The sequence below is a fragment of the Macadamia integrifolia genome, chromosome 8, assembly GCF_013358625.1.
Source record: "Macadamia integrifolia cultivar HAES 741 chromosome 8, SCU_Mint_v3, whole genome shotgun sequence".
Taxonomy (NCBI): Eukaryota; Viridiplantae; Streptophyta; class Magnoliopsida; order Proteales; family Proteaceae; genus Macadamia; species Macadamia integrifolia.
In genome coordinates, this window is record NC_056564.1 from 21165531 (window position 1) to 21173095 (window position 7565).

Below are 7565 nucleotides of genomic sequence, written 5' to 3' on the forward strand. Positions count from 1 at the left end.
ATTCCTAAATAAGTGAATAGTGCACATGAATGGGTCACTCAGGTGGGTGGGTGCACCCACCTGTCCGCCCACCTGAGGGCCAAAACTTGGGATTTTGACAGGGTTCGGGCCTCGGCACAAACCCCACCCCTGGCATACGATGTGGCATACGATGTAGCATACGTATATACCTTAAAATATGGATATAATACTTGCTTTATCCGTACATGGCCTTATGGTAGGTGCATGTACACGGCTTGGGCACTCCCGTCTCTTCTGGCACTGGCTCGGACTTGTCGGGCCAGCCGGTGTTTAAGGTCACCCATGCCATTATAGCCCATAAGGAACCCGCTCTAATTTCCTCTGGCTCGGTTCCTGCATGGTTAAACCGGTTCAACTGCGAAATCATACTGGGTTTATGAAGCAGGGTATTACACCTAATCTTTAGACCAGACCAATTTTTTGGCCATTTTCTCAGGAATCGAGCCCACCCTCTGGTCCTAGGCCTATAATCTTAGGTGGTAACTCTAAACCCTTTTACATGATCTCAATCCCCCGTATTAGACCATCATCAAATACTCGTCTCAATGATGACCCCTACACTCCTGTGAAATAGGCCCCACGTGTCTCCGAGTGGTGGTACGGTGGTGCAGGGCCCGCAGAAGCACACTCGACACACCCTCCCTAAGAAAAAGAAAGAGAGGAGAGGGGGCCAAAAAAAGTCTCTTCTCCCCCCCCCCACCGAAAGGGGAAAAAGGGAAGAAATTTTGACCGCTACCCTCACAGTGGCGACTCCAATGGGGATTTGTTAAGCTTTTGACACTATATGTTACTATTAAATGCAAGACCATTTTCCACCATATCTATTTGAAGACATGTTTGGCTAACCCCATGTTTGTAAATGTATTTATTAACCACATCATACATCATGCATCATGCTCAAAGTAAAATCATTTGGCGAGGGACTCCCTGTTATGCCCGCACCCTCGGGGAGGTCAGCGCATATCATGGAGAGTACTTTGAGAGAAAATGATGGCCGCTTCCTGTATAAGAATGTGGGGTATTATTAAACGGAGAAGATGTTTGTAATTGTGCCAGCACCCTCAGGGAGGTCCGTGCACCTTATGACATTCTGAGATCAGAAGGTGGTAACCTCATATTACACTTATGCACACAATCACTCACTGTTTCACCACCCTCGTAGCCAGTTGCTTAACTTTATGTGTAGTCACGAGTGATGAGCAAGGACGCTACCCTCTTGATCTCATACCCATGGATATATCAAAAGGATCACGTACTTTGCGCATATAGATCCTATCAAGAAAGCTTTGTCGGTCCTATTTGCATCGATGAGGAACGCTAGGAACGCAACAAGCTAACATGTAGAATTTATTTGAGGTCTTGAAAATGAATCTTCCTATAATGCATTCTAGTCATAAGGAAATGCTCTCCTCTGGGTGATTCCCGTCAAAGTCATGTAAAATGCCAAATTATCTAACGACTCGAGGAAGCTAGGAGGAAGGTCACCTAGTGTGGTAAGATTAAGGAAAGCATCACTTTATTGACAAAGAATGTCTTATAGGAATATTCTGTTCAAGCCATTTGTGTGTATTTTTCACCTATGACATTGAGTGGACTGGGGGCATCGGCCCCTATCCACTCCATATCATTAAGTGGACTAACTTTGGATGAATCATTTGTTGATAAATGAATGAATTAATAAAGGGGTGGAAGAGCAAGAATCTTAAAATAAATCACTAATGGTTCAGGCACAATTCCACACCTCAAGTATTCTTCGCAGTCCGTCTAGACACGTCAGGGTAACCGATTGACTCCCTTAAGTCTAGTGTCACCTCCTTCGTCTCTCCAAGACTGTCTAATTCCAAGTGATTGCAGTCCAGTTCACATGGATCCGCCCAACATGAAAACACCTAAACAAGCATGGGTCCACTCAGTAGACATATTGCAAGCTAAAATTGCTGAAGTCAAGCATGGATTAGCTCAAGTGTTGCATTTGTTATGGAACCTACCGAGGACCTATCTTAGGGCTGACATAACTCCCTTTCTAGCAGAGCTAGAACCAACTAGGCCCACCGGTCATTAAGGGACTTCCACCAGGGATCCCCCTCAGGTTGTAATTGATGATAAGGAAGAAGAGTTTGCGGCACATGTTCAAAAGGAACCTCCAGAAACATAGAGGGAAAGGAAAACGAGAGAACAATTGGAGAAACTTGAGAACATGATCTGAACAAGGAAAAGATAGGAAGATCGAACAACAGATTTAGATAAGATGAGTCTCTTTTTTGGGGTAAGAATCCCTAAAAAATTCAAATATCAAACCGAAAAGACAGGGGATCCTAAGGCTCATTTGGAGGTATTCCTCAGTATTGCGAAGATATGGCAAATTGTTGATAACCAAATGGGGCAGGTTTTAACATTATTAGAACCGAAACTAAGGTGACTTACACAGTTGGAATCTCCACAGACACAAATTGGGTGGCAGTGGTGAAAACCTTCACCAAATAGTATCTCCACAACACTGAAGTAGATGTGGAACATCGAGAGGTCGCAACCTAGCGAGGGGTTTATCACTTTCTTAACGAAATTCAAGAACAAGGTTGCCAAGATAACAGATCAACCTTCTGAAGCAGAACAAGTGGAGATGTTGATTAAAAAGCACAACACGTGTTGAGAACAAGATCCTAGGGGATGCACAATGTCAGAGAACTTCTCAAGATATGGGGAAGAATGCCAGAGTTGAGCGAGGAAAGAATCCTGAAATCAATGTGATAGGCATAGTCCAATAGTCAATGTCGTTTGCAACCACTTCACATTCACAACCATTTGTGCTACAGTCAGATTCTTCTGCTCAACAAGCTCCTCGCCAAGAAGATAGGTCACCGATTGGGAATGCCTTCGACTACCGTATATGAGAAATTGAAGAAACAAGACCTTTTGGGAACTGTAGCTTCAAGAGTAATTTGTAATCCTCCCCCACCTTAGTACAAGGAGTCCCAAAATCGGTGCAGTTAATAAATTATTCCCCCATGGAATCCCAAAGTGAGACCAACTTGTCTCTAAGGTCTTCTTTAGAAGGAAAAGGTAAGTTGACCACAAGGCCAAACACAGAAGTTGAAGAGTATAGACATTGTTTAGTAGCTAGGTTGAGTTCTGGGTCGAAAGGTTGTGCACACCAAAAGGCCATTGGGTTGGGGGTGTTAGTATGGGACATTTCACACATGTTCGGTGAAGGACGTTTTTCTGTAGAGAAAATCGATAATGCTTGAGATGTTGCTGAGCTGTTGGAACCCGCAAGGTAAAGCGATGAAGCCAGAGGATGGGAACCCTAGAACCTTTCCCAAGTCTGAACAGGCCGCAATTTCTTAGAATGTGAAGAGACAACAGGTGCGTTTCTCCTTACCAGGCATACCTAGTTTACTGTTGATCATAGTTAGTGCTGTATGATGGTAGGGAGGAAGTAAATGGAAGTTTGACAAAGGGTCTTAAGGAAACACAGGTGAAGATGAGACAAGTGTACATTCATCAAAGGAGGGAAAGGATAGCATGGTCCAAAAGAAAGAGGGAGAAAATGGGTATGTGCAAGAGGCTAGTAACGTGGCAGCTCCAAATTTTCATTGGGTTTCCTTAGTAACATGGGGAGAGGTTGGAGAGCTTACTGGAACCGAGGAGAAGAAAGAAAGTGGGAAGGGTTTAAAAAGTTATAATAGCTAGCACAAGAATGGACAACCAGGAGCAGATCACAATTGTGATGTGTAAAGAAAGAACGAAAGTGCCATGAACAAATGAGATAGTCGTTCCCTTTAGTTCCCCTTACAGCCGAACATATATAGAAAAGCCAAAAGTAGGGGTGTCACTACAAAAATCGAACCGATTAAACTGGCCTGAATTGAACAGAATGAATCTGGTTCAAACCGAACCGATGATTTAGTGGGCCAGTTTTGGTTTACATTCTCAATCCAATTTGATTTCGGTTTGGTTCGGGTTAAACCGTTGGACCATCGATAAAATCGACTACATGAATCGAACATCGAACCAACCCAAACCAAACTGACATAAATCAAACCCTAAAAGCTAAAACCTATCTCACTAAACTCACAAGCTGCCTTTGATAGTGATCTAGAAATGTTTTTTCATTTTATAGGAATAAAAAAATGAAATAAAAAGTAGGCAGTGTTTGGTATCGTTCTAAAACAACATTTTTGAAAAAATGAAATAAAATGTTTGATGCATGAGTTTCAAATTTTTTAAAACAAAAAAGTGAAAAAAATACTCAAGAAATGAGATTTAACGAAACTTCCGTTTGTCGTTCCGTCGAAGGAATTTCGTTCCAGTTTCAAAAAAAAAAAAAAAAAGAAAAAAAAATGCAACTATTTGACAAAATCGTTCCGATAAAAATACAATTTCGCCTGGCTCTCTCACGGTTTTGCACACCACAGAGACGAGAGGTTCTCTTCCCAGCCTTCACGCACAGAGAAGAGAAAGGAGCAGCCGAGTCGTTCATCTTCTTCCTTCTCTCTTTCATTTCTTCTTCTTTCTACTCTCTGCTCTCTGCGCACAGAGAGGACTCCGCCGCGGTGGATCGGAGCACGAAGGGCGCTCATCTTCAACCTGCTCTGATACGAGTAGAGGGAGAGAAACGATAAAGCGGAAGGTTGGCGTGGGGATCGTTGAAACGACCTCTTAAGTAAGTATATTCTTCTCCTTCGATCTTCTCCCTCATCCCTGCAACTATTGTTCATCTTTTACATACTTGTTTTCAGAAGACCCTAATTTTTTTCCTTTTGTTTTTTTTTCACAAAGACCTAAAATTTTCCCTTTCCTCACGAGTCCTTTAATTGCAGACCAAAGGGGAAGTGTTGAAGGAATTCAGTTTAGGCTGCGTTTGAGCCCCAACCCAATTTACAGAGAAGGTCATCTCTCTCTCCTTCGTTGTTAGATTCAACAGATTGTTGTTTGGAGATGTACAGTAATGAGGTCTTGAGTAGATCTTGATACCTCTGCTATCTTGTCTGATTAAGGTTGGAAATGGACTGGTTACATTTTTTTTTTTTTTTTTTTTTTTTTTTTTAATTTTTAATATTATTAGCATTGTCTTTAATTTATTTACTTCGCTGCTGAGTTGAAGTGGCTTATAAGGAGAACCTTTAGATAATCCGATCTCTATGCCAAAATCTCCCTTTAACTGATTGGTGAATGTCTATACTGTGATTTAGTGTCCCTTTGTTAGAAATGCTTGGTAAACAGATTAATATTAGTTTTCCATTGATTTCGACGAGGATAAATAGGGTGGTAAGTTGAAGGTGGTCATAGCGTAGAAAGCAGTTGCTCCCAGTCCCTATGAGTGGACTGTGATGCTCCTATAATCCTCTGTAGCAAAGGCACCCTGCGGGCTTCCTTCTCCCTTGTATCTCCCCTCGAATCATTGTGGCTTCGGGATCAACTCGATCTGCCACAGTTGACATCCAGAAAAAACGTTTTTGAAACAAGTTTTACCAATCGCCACAACCACAGTTTTTTCATTCTGAAACTGTTCTAAAAATAGATTCACCAAACATCATTTTTTCGTTTAAAAGCGGCATTTTAACATAGAAACTGAAATTTTTGTCTTTGATACGAAGCGTTTCTAGAAACGTTACCAAACATAGCCTTGGAACGAAAATATACGACTTGGAATACCAAATGCAAAACATGGGTAACCTTGGTTTTAGAACCCCCCCACCCCCACCAAAAAAAAAAAAAAAAAAAAAAAACCGAAAATTCAAAACAATTGTTGGTTTTTTACAAAAGGCGTTCTTGATAATTTCCCCACCTTCCTTCCCAAAGCATTGTTTGCTATCATTGAAGAGGCCACAGTGAACCCTTCTCTCCCACATTCATCCATGCTCGACGAAACCTTGGACTCTTAACCCTTCTCTCCCGACTTCTTCCCTGCTCGAGTAGCTTCTGTTGTCCCCTGCTAGAAGAATCGAGCCATTTCACTCTCACTGGAACCTTATTTGGTGAAACCTCTCCCCCTGCAAAATTCCCTGCTCGATAAAGGAGTTCATCTACGTTTGATCCCTGCTCTCCGTCAACCCAAGTCTACACTACCTTCGTTTGACATCATAGTGAAGAAACCCATGGAATCGACGATTTTTGTTAAACCCCTCTCAACATCGGTAGTGCAAACTCGGCTGGAACCGTTTTGGTGAAATTCCTGCTCTCCATCTCTCTCGTCTCTCAGATCTTCAAGGTACTGAAATGGTCTCAGTTCTTTTGGTGAAACCCCTCTCAACAATCAAAATTTTCAGAATATTTTACCCTTTCTCAACCCTAGAATGTCTGAAATATCGATTTTTTTGTTCAATTCCACTGTAGCTGGGACACTAGCACACAATATCAATTGAAGTTGTTTTTTGTTTGATTGCTTATTGGTTTTCAATTATGTTTGAATGCTCTGTGTTCCACCCCCAATTGGTTTTGGTGATATTTTTGTTTGAATATTGCTTTTTGAATGCTTTGTGTTAATGCTATGTTCCTACTAAGTTCATACTTCATAGATAACTATTAGCTAATGCACAAACCCACGGGGACAGAAGTGATATGGGGAAGGTGGGAACTAAAGACATAGGTCATAAATATGATGTAGCTTACTAGATTTTTGAACATTTTTCTGCCCTTTGATAAGGCATGAACAAACAAAAAAACTGAATTACATCATTGACATTATATTGTTGGTTGCATTGTCTAGCATCCTTCACATTGAGAACTAAACAAACCTTATGGACTTGTGTGTTTGGGTGTGCATTGTTTTTCCCTATGGCAGTATAGATGTTCTTATAACCAAATTGCGTTATTGTATTGTTGGACTATTTATGTTTGCAATTTTCTCATGTTAAAGGTGTACTTTATTCAGGTTGTAATGATGGGAGGGGTGTAAACTAGGTGGATTTAAAGTTTTTTTGGGAGAATTATTTTGTGTTGTATCTTTACACAATAAGATAGTATGAATCTTTGGAAAGTTGTGTTGTTGTACAACAACAACACATCTTAGCCTTATCCCAACTGAATGGGGTCAGCTACATGGATCTGAGAGAATTAAAAAAAAAAAAAAAAAAAAGCGTTTCGGACATCCCACTCACGAACAGTCGACAACTCGGATCTTAGTCCTCCACACAGCTCTGTTAGATACCATACTTTGGTGAAGACTTAAATTTTGCGTGTCTCTTCTTATTACCTCCTCAATGGTCATTTTTAGCCTTCCCCTAGGCCTTTTTGCTCAATTCATCTGCATCTAGTCAGTCCTTCGTACCGGTGCATCCAAAGGCCTCATTTGGACATGTCCATACCATATTAACCAATATTCTCTAAGCTTATCCTGAATTAGAGCAATTCCCAAATCGGTTATAATTTTGTCATTTCTTACTCTATCTCTTAGGGTTTTGCCACTCATCCATCTCAACATCCTCATCTCAGTCACACTTAGCTTATATATGTTGCGCTTCTTAATTGCCCAACATTCTGCACCATATAACATAGTCAGTCTTATGATTGTCCTATAGAATTTTTCCTCTTTAGAGGGATAC

The 7565-nt window shown here is 41.1% G+C and overlaps 1 long non-coding RNA gene across 1 annotated transcript; it reads left to right on the forward strand.

Moving 5' to 3' along the window:
- The first annotated feature begins 4349 nt into the window (after positions 1 to 4349).
- Positions 4350 to 4911, forward strand: LOC122087520. The gene is made up of 2 exons (XR_006142761.1): positions 4350 to 4684; positions 4842 to 4911. It is a non-coding gene; the product is annotated as an uncharacterized LOC122087520 (long non-coding RNA).
- The last annotated feature ends 2654 nt before the right edge of the window (positions 4912 to 7565 follow it).